The sequence below is a fragment of the Lemur catta genome, chromosome X (genome assembly GCF_020740605.2).
Source record: "Lemur catta isolate mLemCat1 chromosome X, mLemCat1.pri, whole genome shotgun sequence".
NCBI classification, from domain to species: domain Eukaryota; kingdom Metazoa; phylum Chordata; class Mammalia; order Primates; family Lemuridae; genus Lemur; species Lemur catta.
Genome location: NC_059155.1, coordinates 8,858,757 through 8,868,372, shown reverse-complemented (window position 1 = coordinate 8,868,372; position 9,616 = coordinate 8,858,757). Strand labels below are relative to the sequence as shown.

Genomic DNA, 9,616 nt, shown 5'->3' with positions numbered 1-9,616 from the left:
ATTTTCAGATAAAATAAGGGCATAATTTCTCAAAATTTTTTGCATTAAATATAGTTAGCTTTGTGGAAAAACTCAATACATTAATCCTTGAGGGAAACATAAAGCAGAAACAGGTGGAAAGGAGGCGAAAGGTGTAAGAAGGCGGGAGGAAAAGGAGAAGGAAGGCAAAAGAAGTGGGGAGTTCTAACACACAACAAGTCCCACTGTGCATTAAAGTCTGTGCCTTGCCCTACCAATGCAACTTATAGTGAAAATAGCTCTTGTACCTTCTTTAAAATGTATTTATTGTCTTGCTTTAGCTACTTGATTACTTGACTGTTGAGCATGCCTGTTTTCTTTCATTGAGATTGCAAGAAGGTATGTTGCATTGTGTATGTGGCTTTCAAAATCAATTATTCATTAATAAATAATGGGGCTGACCAATTTAAAAATTGTTGAAATATGGGTGGTGATGGTTTGGTCTGTGGTCCCCAATGCGCCAATCCCCAGAGGTCTGAGGCTAGTGATGCTGAATCGGCCATGGCTTAGTCCCCACAAACAAGAGACTTGATTGTCCAAATGAAAAAAGAGTCAAGGGGTGCATGATAATCTAGATACTCAGGTAATAGCAACAGAAACTTTAAATATATACACTTTTTGCACACACTATAAGAAGAGGTGGGTATTTTTCAAACTAGAGTCTAATGACAGAGTCTGCAAGTTTTCTACAAGTGTGTTTTACTTTTGCAGTTATTTTTAAGCATATACTGTAGGATCTGGATGGGTACATGATAACTAAGTGCTGCCACATAATTAGGAAATGTATTTGAGTCTGTTTTCACAGTCAAGTTGGCACAAGGTAATAGTGCTTTAATTATCATGAACTAGTGAGAAAATAAATGAGGTGAACCTCATGCTTCATGGCTTGCTTTACAAATGAAGGTTTGCAATAGTTTGAAAAGAAGAAAGTGATGAGAAAGTGGAGTTCTCGCAAGACACACTTACAAGCATGCTGAAGGCCAAGAGCATATGCTGGCCAGCCAGTAATATGTTCATCTTTCCTTGGGCAGTTTGTTTCAGCAAATATCACCTACCACATTGGCTTAAAAAATTGTAGACAATTTGTAAATGTACTTTGGTGTTAAATTTGTATAAGAGCTTTATGAACATGCAGAGTTTGTATTTAGTTTTGTTTGTTTACATTTAAGAAATACTATTACAAAATGATTTACATAAATGCTTGGGTCTGAGAGGATGTTTCTTTAAAAGAGGTCCCTCCATATATTTCTCAGTTGAAAAACACTGATATAGATACTGACATCAGTACATAGAGTATGTGCACTGTGTGTATAACGTTTACTTAAATATATGGTAATAATGTACTAATACATCTTTACCTCCTCTTAGCCATGAGGAGTTAATGACTGTTGTACATCCTGCCTTCGTGCCCACCTTCAATTTGCTAGGTTTGTACCTTGCTTGAGTGGATTTATCCAATGCATCCCTCCCTTCCATTCTCCACCAAGATCTTTCCTAATTTCTGTTTCTCTGAAAATGTGGGTATAGTAGTTTCCCATCTTTTCGGAAGGTCTGGGCCTGGGAGGAAACCCTGGGTAATCTGCCTTGAAGTCTTCAGATGTACAATTTACCTTCCAGAGAGCTGATGGGCTGCAGGAGGGCTGTGGAGAGACAATGGTATTGATAATTGTCACCCAACCTTTATCATTTCGTCTATTATTTGATAGAAATATATTGGACTTTACCCAATGATTGGTGATCTAGCCCTTGTAATTTTTTCATGTGATTGATGAGTTCAAAGTGTATATACATATTTAGCTCCTGAAATATCACCGACACAACCTGCTGATAAAGCAAAACTTGAGTTTATTACTTATCCTGGCAAGGAAGAATACCACTTCCACAAAGCTTTGGCAGTATTTCAGGGGCAGAGGGGAAAGGTTAAGACAGAATTTATTAAGAATTGCAAGTGTGATTTAAGGGGAGTATTTCAATGTGGGATCTTTTTGTTGTTGTTGTTGTTGTTGTTTTAGAGATAGGATCTGGCTCTGCTGCCCAGACTTCCCAGGCTAGAGTCCAGTAGACTGATCATAGCTCACTGTAACCTCGAACTCCTGGGCTCAAGCAATCCTCCTGCCTCAGCTGATCCTCCTATCTCAGCTTCCAGAGTCGCTAGGACTGCAAGTACACACCACCATGCCTAGCTAATTTTTTTTTTTACTATGCTGCCCAGGCTGGTCTCGAACTCCTGGCCTCAAGCAACCCTCTCACCTTAGCATCCCAACTTGGAATTACAGGCATGAGCCACCATGCCTAGCCCATATAAAGTTTAGAATCAGTTTGTTGGTATTTATAAAATAACCTGCTGTAATTTTGATTGGGATTTCATTGAATCTATAGATCAAGTTCAGAACTGACATCTTGACAATATTGAACTTTCCTATCCATGATCATGGAATATATCTCCATGTATTTAGTTCTTTGATTTCTTTCATCAGAGTTTTATAGTTTTCCTCATATAGATCCCGTGCATATTTTGTTAGATTTATAACTATTTTATTTTGGGGGGTGGTAATGTATTGTAATATATGATGTATTATGTTTTTAATTTCAAATTCTACTTGTTCAATGCTGGTATATAGGAAAGCAAATGACTTTTGTATATTAACCTTGTATCCTGGGAAAGTTCTTGTAATAAGCAATCAAACCATTTGTCTGGGTAGGACAGTCCTGCAAAATAAAGAAAGGCTAATGAAGACAGCTGAATAGCAATGTTATATTAATGTTATATTAATATAGACAACAAAGTGTAGTTTCAGTTCTCCAAGTTCTGACTGAGTATGGGGCTAGACAGTTTTGGTTCTCAGTCCTTCCTGTGGTCATTCCTTAGCCTAAGCTGAAGGAGAAACCATTAATATCTGAGGGTGTAATCATTCCAGATCTTCACTGTTGTTTGAGGTGTCACAATCATATGTCAGGTTTCTGTCTATGGTTGTTTCAACCTTCAAGTTTCTAGTGGTGGTTGTTTAAATCTCTGTGTCAGGTTTTGCTGCTCTTTCTGCTGTATGACCATTTGCTGGATCATTTGATGGGACAGTGGCTGCAATGGCGATCACACATCTAAAACTGCAAAACAGACAAAACTAAAGAAAGGATTATAATCAGTTTGTAGTCCACTACTCAGCCAGGAGACATGAGTGCCCATATTAAACCAAGGGAATAAATCCTATTCTTGATCTGAAGAGTCTGTGGAACCAGCTATGATGTCATTCTCCAAATTACCCAATTTCTGATTTCTTGGTTTACTTCCAAGATTTTAAAAATAGTATTAAAAAATCTCAGTGAAGTATGTAGGCACATAAGTACTAGATTCTTTTGTAAAACCAACCCATACTGTCTCTCAAGAAGCCAATCTTATATATCTTATGGCACCTCTATTCTGAACCACTGCCTGTTCAATTTCATAAACTTCTGGGGCAAGAATTTCTATAGTCTTAGTGACCGTATTAGTTTTCTGAGGTTACTTTAATTACCACAAATAGAGTGGCTTAAAACAACAGAAATTTATTCTGGCACAGTTCTGGAATCTGGCAAGGCCAAATTCACTCCAGAGTCTCTAGGGAAAAAATGGTTCCTTGCTTCTTTCAGCTTTTAGTGGCTGCCCTGGCATTCCTGGGCTTGTGACCTCATCACTTTACTCATCTTCACATCACCTTCTTTCCTGGGTGTCTATCAAACAACCTCCTGCCTCACTCTTAGAAGGAAAGTTGTCATTGGATTTAAGGCTCTCCCAAATAATTCAGAATAAAGGCCTCCTCTAAAAATCCTTAACTTAATCAAATCTTTTGCCATAAACAGTAATATTCACAGGTTCCAGGAATTAGGAATTGGAAATGTCTCTTGCAAGGGCTACCACTCAGCCCACTACAGAGACACTGTCTAAATCAATTGCTATTCTCTGAACCATAGCATGTAGGATTTGCTCTACTTTCTAGATCTCTTGTAAAATACAAAATTAAGAGGCCTGAGGAGAGAAAAAAGAAACCCAGAATTCCCCTAAAGTAGTTAATGTTTCAGTTCTTGAATCGGAGCTCCTCTCCCTTTTTCCCTGTCTCAAATTAAATTATCTACTGATTCTTTTTCCTAGAGGACAAACCCATGTGCCAAAATGTGTGATGTCAGAGACAATCCCAATAATAAAGGTAATTCAAAATGTTTTTGACAAAATATCTCTAAAGATAATAATTGAGCCCATTTCCAATGAAGACAATGAATTTACATCTGATTTACAAAAACAAGATGAACACAATTTTTAAAAAGGAAAAAACTTAAGATATGACATATAATAATACAGATACATGATGTACAAACTATACCACGAATGTACCAAACACATAGAAAGAGTATATACTGAGAGACTATCAAGAATATCAAGTAAAAAGATTCAGTAAGTCTGGAGCAGATCCAAAAAATCCATATTTTAATAAAACTCCACAGGTAAGTCAATGTGCATCCCCTATTGAAAACAACTGGCCTAAAAGATGTTATTATGGATTCATATTAATAAGAAGTAAGGTAGTGGCCAAGTAAACATTTAAAATAATAACTAAAATTATGACATCACTCTACTACTGTTGCCTAATATCCTCAGGCAAAGCACCACCAGGACTCAGATAAATAGCAATATCATGGAGAATGAAGACATTGAGAAATCTCTAGTTAACTCCTATACAGCATAAATTTCTGAAATTTCTGTATTAATAACATTTTGCCTATACAAATTTAATACGGGGAAGGCTGACCATCTCTCTCTCTCTCTCTCTTTTTTTTTTGTGACAGAGTCTTGCTCCGTTGCCCTGTAGAGTGCCCTGCCATCAGCTTAGCTCACAGCAACTTCAAACTCCGGGGCTCAAGCGATCCGCCTGCCTCAGTCTCCCACGTAGCTGGGACTACAGGCGTACGCCACTATGCCCGGCTAATTTTTTATATTTTTAGTTGCCTGGCCAAATTTCTTTCTATTTTTAGTAGAGACGGGGGTTTCACTCTTGCTCAGGCTGGTCTCAAACTCCTAAGCTCAAGCGGTCCTCCCGCCTCAGCCTCTCAGAGTGCTAGGATTACAGGCGTGAGCCACCATGCCTGGCCCACCATCTCTTCTGATTTGACAATTCTTCCCATGTAGTCATCAATAGTAACATCGAATAAACATAATAGTTTCTAGCACTTCTCTTTTTAAAGGTAAAAGAATAAGTCTTTGATTGTTTAAGGGCCCTCTGGAAAATCTCAAAAATAGCTTTAGTTGCAACAGATATCCTGAAAGTTATATTATTTCATTTTACATTTAAAATTCAATCTTACGGCCAGGCATGGTGGCTCATGCCTGTAATCCTAGCACTCTGGAAGGCCAAGGGGGGGAGGATCACTTGAGGTCAGGAGTTTGAAACCAGCCTGAGCAAGAGCAAGATCCCGTCTCTACTAAAAATTAAAAGAAATTATCTGGACAACTAAAAACATATAGAAAAAATTAGCCAGGCATGGTGGCACATGCCTGTAGTCCCAGCTACTCGGGAGGCTGAGGCAGAAGGGTTGCTTGAGCCCAGGAGTTTGAGGTTGCTGTGAGCTAGGCTGACACCAGGGTACTCTAGCCTGGGCAACAGAGTGAGACTCTGTCTCAAAAAATAAATAATAAAAATAAAATAAAATTCAATCTTAGGAAGGAAAAAGGAGATTTGAACACTTAAAAAAAGGATAGTTGGTGATAAGAAATAATAGTTGGCTACTCATCTGAAAGCAACATAAAACATTTAAAAGTAAACATGATTTTTAAGAACCATGGCTTTTTAATAAGTGAGAAAATTTTGTTTTCTTAAATAATCAAGGACATAACAGAATCAACATAAAGCACAAAAAATTATTCTGGTAAAACATGGAATCTTTCCTATCCAGATTACACAGAATAACCCTTCATAAAGTAGGTGAAGGGAAAAAACAGTAAACCACTATGTGTCTTGTACAGTGCTAGGCCATGGAAGTACAAAATGAATGTGACATACTGTAAACCTCCCAGGATATTACAATCTAGGTAAAGGAACAGATATGGCTTTAAAAAAAATGTGGCAGAGATTGCTAGTTGTCTATTACATACCATTTCTCCCTATTCTTTCTACGTAACAAAGCCTATACCCAGATTTAAAAACTTAAATTTTCAGACTTCCTTTCACATAGGGGTACTCATGTGACTATATATAGGCCAATGGTATTTAGGTAGAAGTTGTTCGGTGGGGCTTCCTAGAAAGCTTCATAATTTTGTCTGTGTATATGTGTGTGTGTGTGTGTGTGTGTGTGTGTGTGTGTGTGTATGCACGTGCATATGCATGCCCAGTGGGGGAGAGAAGAGTAGTGGTGTCCCTGAGGCTGCTAAGCTGGGAGGACAGAAGACATTTTGTATTACCTTCTTACTCATCCTTGCCTAGGACATGAATGTGATGGCTGGAGTTAAAACGAACATATTGTTACACTGAGGAAATCCTGAATTAAGAAAGCAGAGTTTGAACCTGGAAGACAAAAATGAAAGGAACCATTATAACACTATTAAAATTCATTCCTCTGGATTTCTTTTATGTGACAGAAAAATAATGGATTTCTTAATGATAGCCAAACACAGTTGCTAACTGATACAAAAAATAATTACAGCACAATGAGATACAAGGTCTAAAAGAGGTATGTATGGAGACTTACAGTGTACATTTAAGGAATGGATGAGTTCAGCTTGGGAGAAAGAAGATTAGCAAAATGTCACTTCACAGGGAGTGACATTTGGCCTGGGCTTTTTAGAAGAGTAGCTGTTCACTAGACCAGGAAAGATGGGCATTTTAGATGAAATTGTGTAACACTGAAATTATGGATCATTTCTATGGTAAAACTGGTGAATTTTGGAGATAGATGATGGACTTAGAAAACTCTTGTTTAGAAATGATGTGACATTAGTCATATACAATCATGGAAATCCTTAAAAGTTGATGGCAAGAAAAATTTTGAAAAATACCAACCAAGGGGACTATCATAATAACATTTACATACTTGTCCTCATATAATTTTCTTATTTTGAAAAAGGAAATAAGATAAATTGTTCCCCTGTATAATTCTATCCATTCTAATGTTAAAGTATTTTAAACTTTTTAACGAATGGCATAATGCACCATTCTTCAATTGCTCTTGCCAAACCTCCATTTAACCATTGCTTCAGATAAGCTAGGAAAGTTATATCTCCTCTTCAGCATATATGTGTGTTAAGCAAGTATGTATAATATTCTTTCCTATGCTATAATGAAAATCTTGTACACAACTACACTGCTCAAGACTTATAAAAATATTGTGATTTATTTGACTACTGTATTAATAGAAACAGTTTCAGAAACAACCAACATTGTTCAGATCGGTAGGAATTTTTAGTTATTGATATTCTTCTTATGAAAAATAAAACGTTTATTTCAATTACCAAATCAAAAGCAACTACTTAAAGGACCCTTCATAATCTGATTTTTTTGGAGGGGCAGATTATCAATATATTTTGCTAAATAACAAAAAGGAATTAAATGAATTATAATATACAAATAAATATATAAATACAAATAACAAATAAAAGGGAATTAATTACAAGAGGTCATAGCAAAAGGATGTATCCAAATACACTCAGAAATAGGTTTTCAGGCCAGCACTGTGGCTCACCCTTGTAATCCTAGCACCTCAGGAGGCCGAGGCAGGAGAATTGCTTGGGGCCAGGAGGTTGAGACCAGCCTGAGCAAGAGCGAGACTCCTTCTCTACAAAAAATAGAAAACTTGGCCAGGCATGGTGGTATATACCTGTAGTCCCAGCTACTTGAGTGGCTAAGGCAGGAGGATCTCTTGAGTCTAGGAGTTTGAGGTTGCAGTGAGCTATGATGATGCCACTGCACTCTAGCCCAGGTGACAGAGTGAGATCCTGTTTTCAAAATTAAAAAAAAAATAGGTTTTCAGATATGACTGGGTCCTTATTTAGATGGAAGTTATTTTAGAGGATAATCCTAATGAAAATTATTGTCTTGGCTCTTTTATTGTAGCCAGAAGAATAGATTTATTTAGTCAACTGAGATTAGTATGAGTGGCTTCACAAGGGCCTATATAATAGGATATATATATATTAGAGGAAAAAATTGAATGAGATGCCAGTTGTTAGGAACTTTTCATCCTTGCAAATGTATATTTTAAAGATCTGGTCATTTTCAACCAGAACATTTTTTCAATTTGAACATTACACTTAACCAATTATGATTCAGGTTTGTAATGATGACCCAATATAGCTTCTGGATCATAGCAAAATTATTAAATTAGGATATATTTTTATTATTTGCATGCTGATAATCTGTTCTGTTTTATTTTTAAACATTTCTAGATTAACCACAGCATCCTTATTAAGATATCCAACTTCAAGCTCATTCTCTGACCATCTTTGATAACAGAGAGTTTACAGTTAACAGAAATAAAAAAACAATAACTGATAGATAAATACATTTAAGACTCATGCTAAATACCTAAAGATGGAGGTTTAGAAAAAAAAGAAAAAAACCATGCTATTATAGCAAGAATATCCATTGCAAAATAATTGTAATCTAACCAAAATTTTAAGAAATACTACACAACTCTAATAACTCTAAGAATTTTTCATATTCTATAGTGAGAAAGAATCACAATGAAGCATGAACAAATATATCTTCATTTCTAATTTGATAGAATATGGTCTGTTGGTGTCAGCAAGACAGAAGATGTTAGGAGGAGAGGATAATACATGTAACTACCAGCAAAAGGTTATTGTGAGGACTAAATAACAACAAAATGGGTTAAAAACATTTATCATACTTACTGGTCCACAGATCCCCAAACATTGCCCATTGTTATTATTAGTTAGAAGATCTTAAGTAAGAAGACATTTCTATCAAAGTCAATAATCATAATTTCTATTTCAATATACTGCTTAACTCTGTGCCAGGCTATGTTCTAGGTGCTTCTCACACATAAAATTTTAATATTCTTACTGCAACCCTGGAGATAAGCACTAATATTATACTCATTCTACAGATGAGAAAAGCCAAGGAATAGCATGCTTCAATCACTTGCTTTAAGATCCCATGGTTAGGTAGTGGTAGAGTGGGGATTCAAACCCAGAAACTAAGCTTTCAAAGTCTGTGCTCTTTACGTATGCAGTTAAAGAGTAAGACAAGAACCAGTAAGAGATGGGGAATGGAGGGTAGAAAGGGCATAGGTTCACGGTGAACAGGTCCAAAACCAGAAATCAAGAGTTTGGGTTTGTCTAGCAGCTTAAAGGCAGCATCACGAAATGTTCGCCCAACAAATAAGTTAAGCTTCTATTTTTAAACGAGTAATAAGCTTGCAAGTAAACTTACAAGAAAATTGGGAAAATGTTCAATAGATGACTGAGTGAACAGACCTGGTCTTTTGTCTTTTTACCAGATTAATCACCTGGCTCTCCCAACCAGGCACTCTGTCTGCAAAAGTGAATCCACCAGCCAACAAAGGTGGATGCGAAGGGGTTAAATGCCGGGGCTGGGGGCGGGGAGAGTGGAGG

The 9,616-nt window shown here is 36.7% G+C and overlaps 1 long non-coding RNA gene across 1 annotated transcript; it reads right to left on the bottom strand.

The window, feature by feature from the left end:
• Positions 1-2,626: 2,626 nt before the first annotated feature.
• Positions 2,627-9,551, bottom strand: LOC123628399. The gene is made up of 3 exons (XR_006731625.1): positions 9,479-9,551; positions 6,446-6,548; positions 2,627-2,727 (listed from the first exon to the last, which is right to left on the bottom strand). It is a non-coding gene; the product is annotated as an uncharacterized LOC123628399 (long non-coding RNA).
• Between the last annotated feature and the right edge of the window lie 65 nt (positions 9,552-9,616).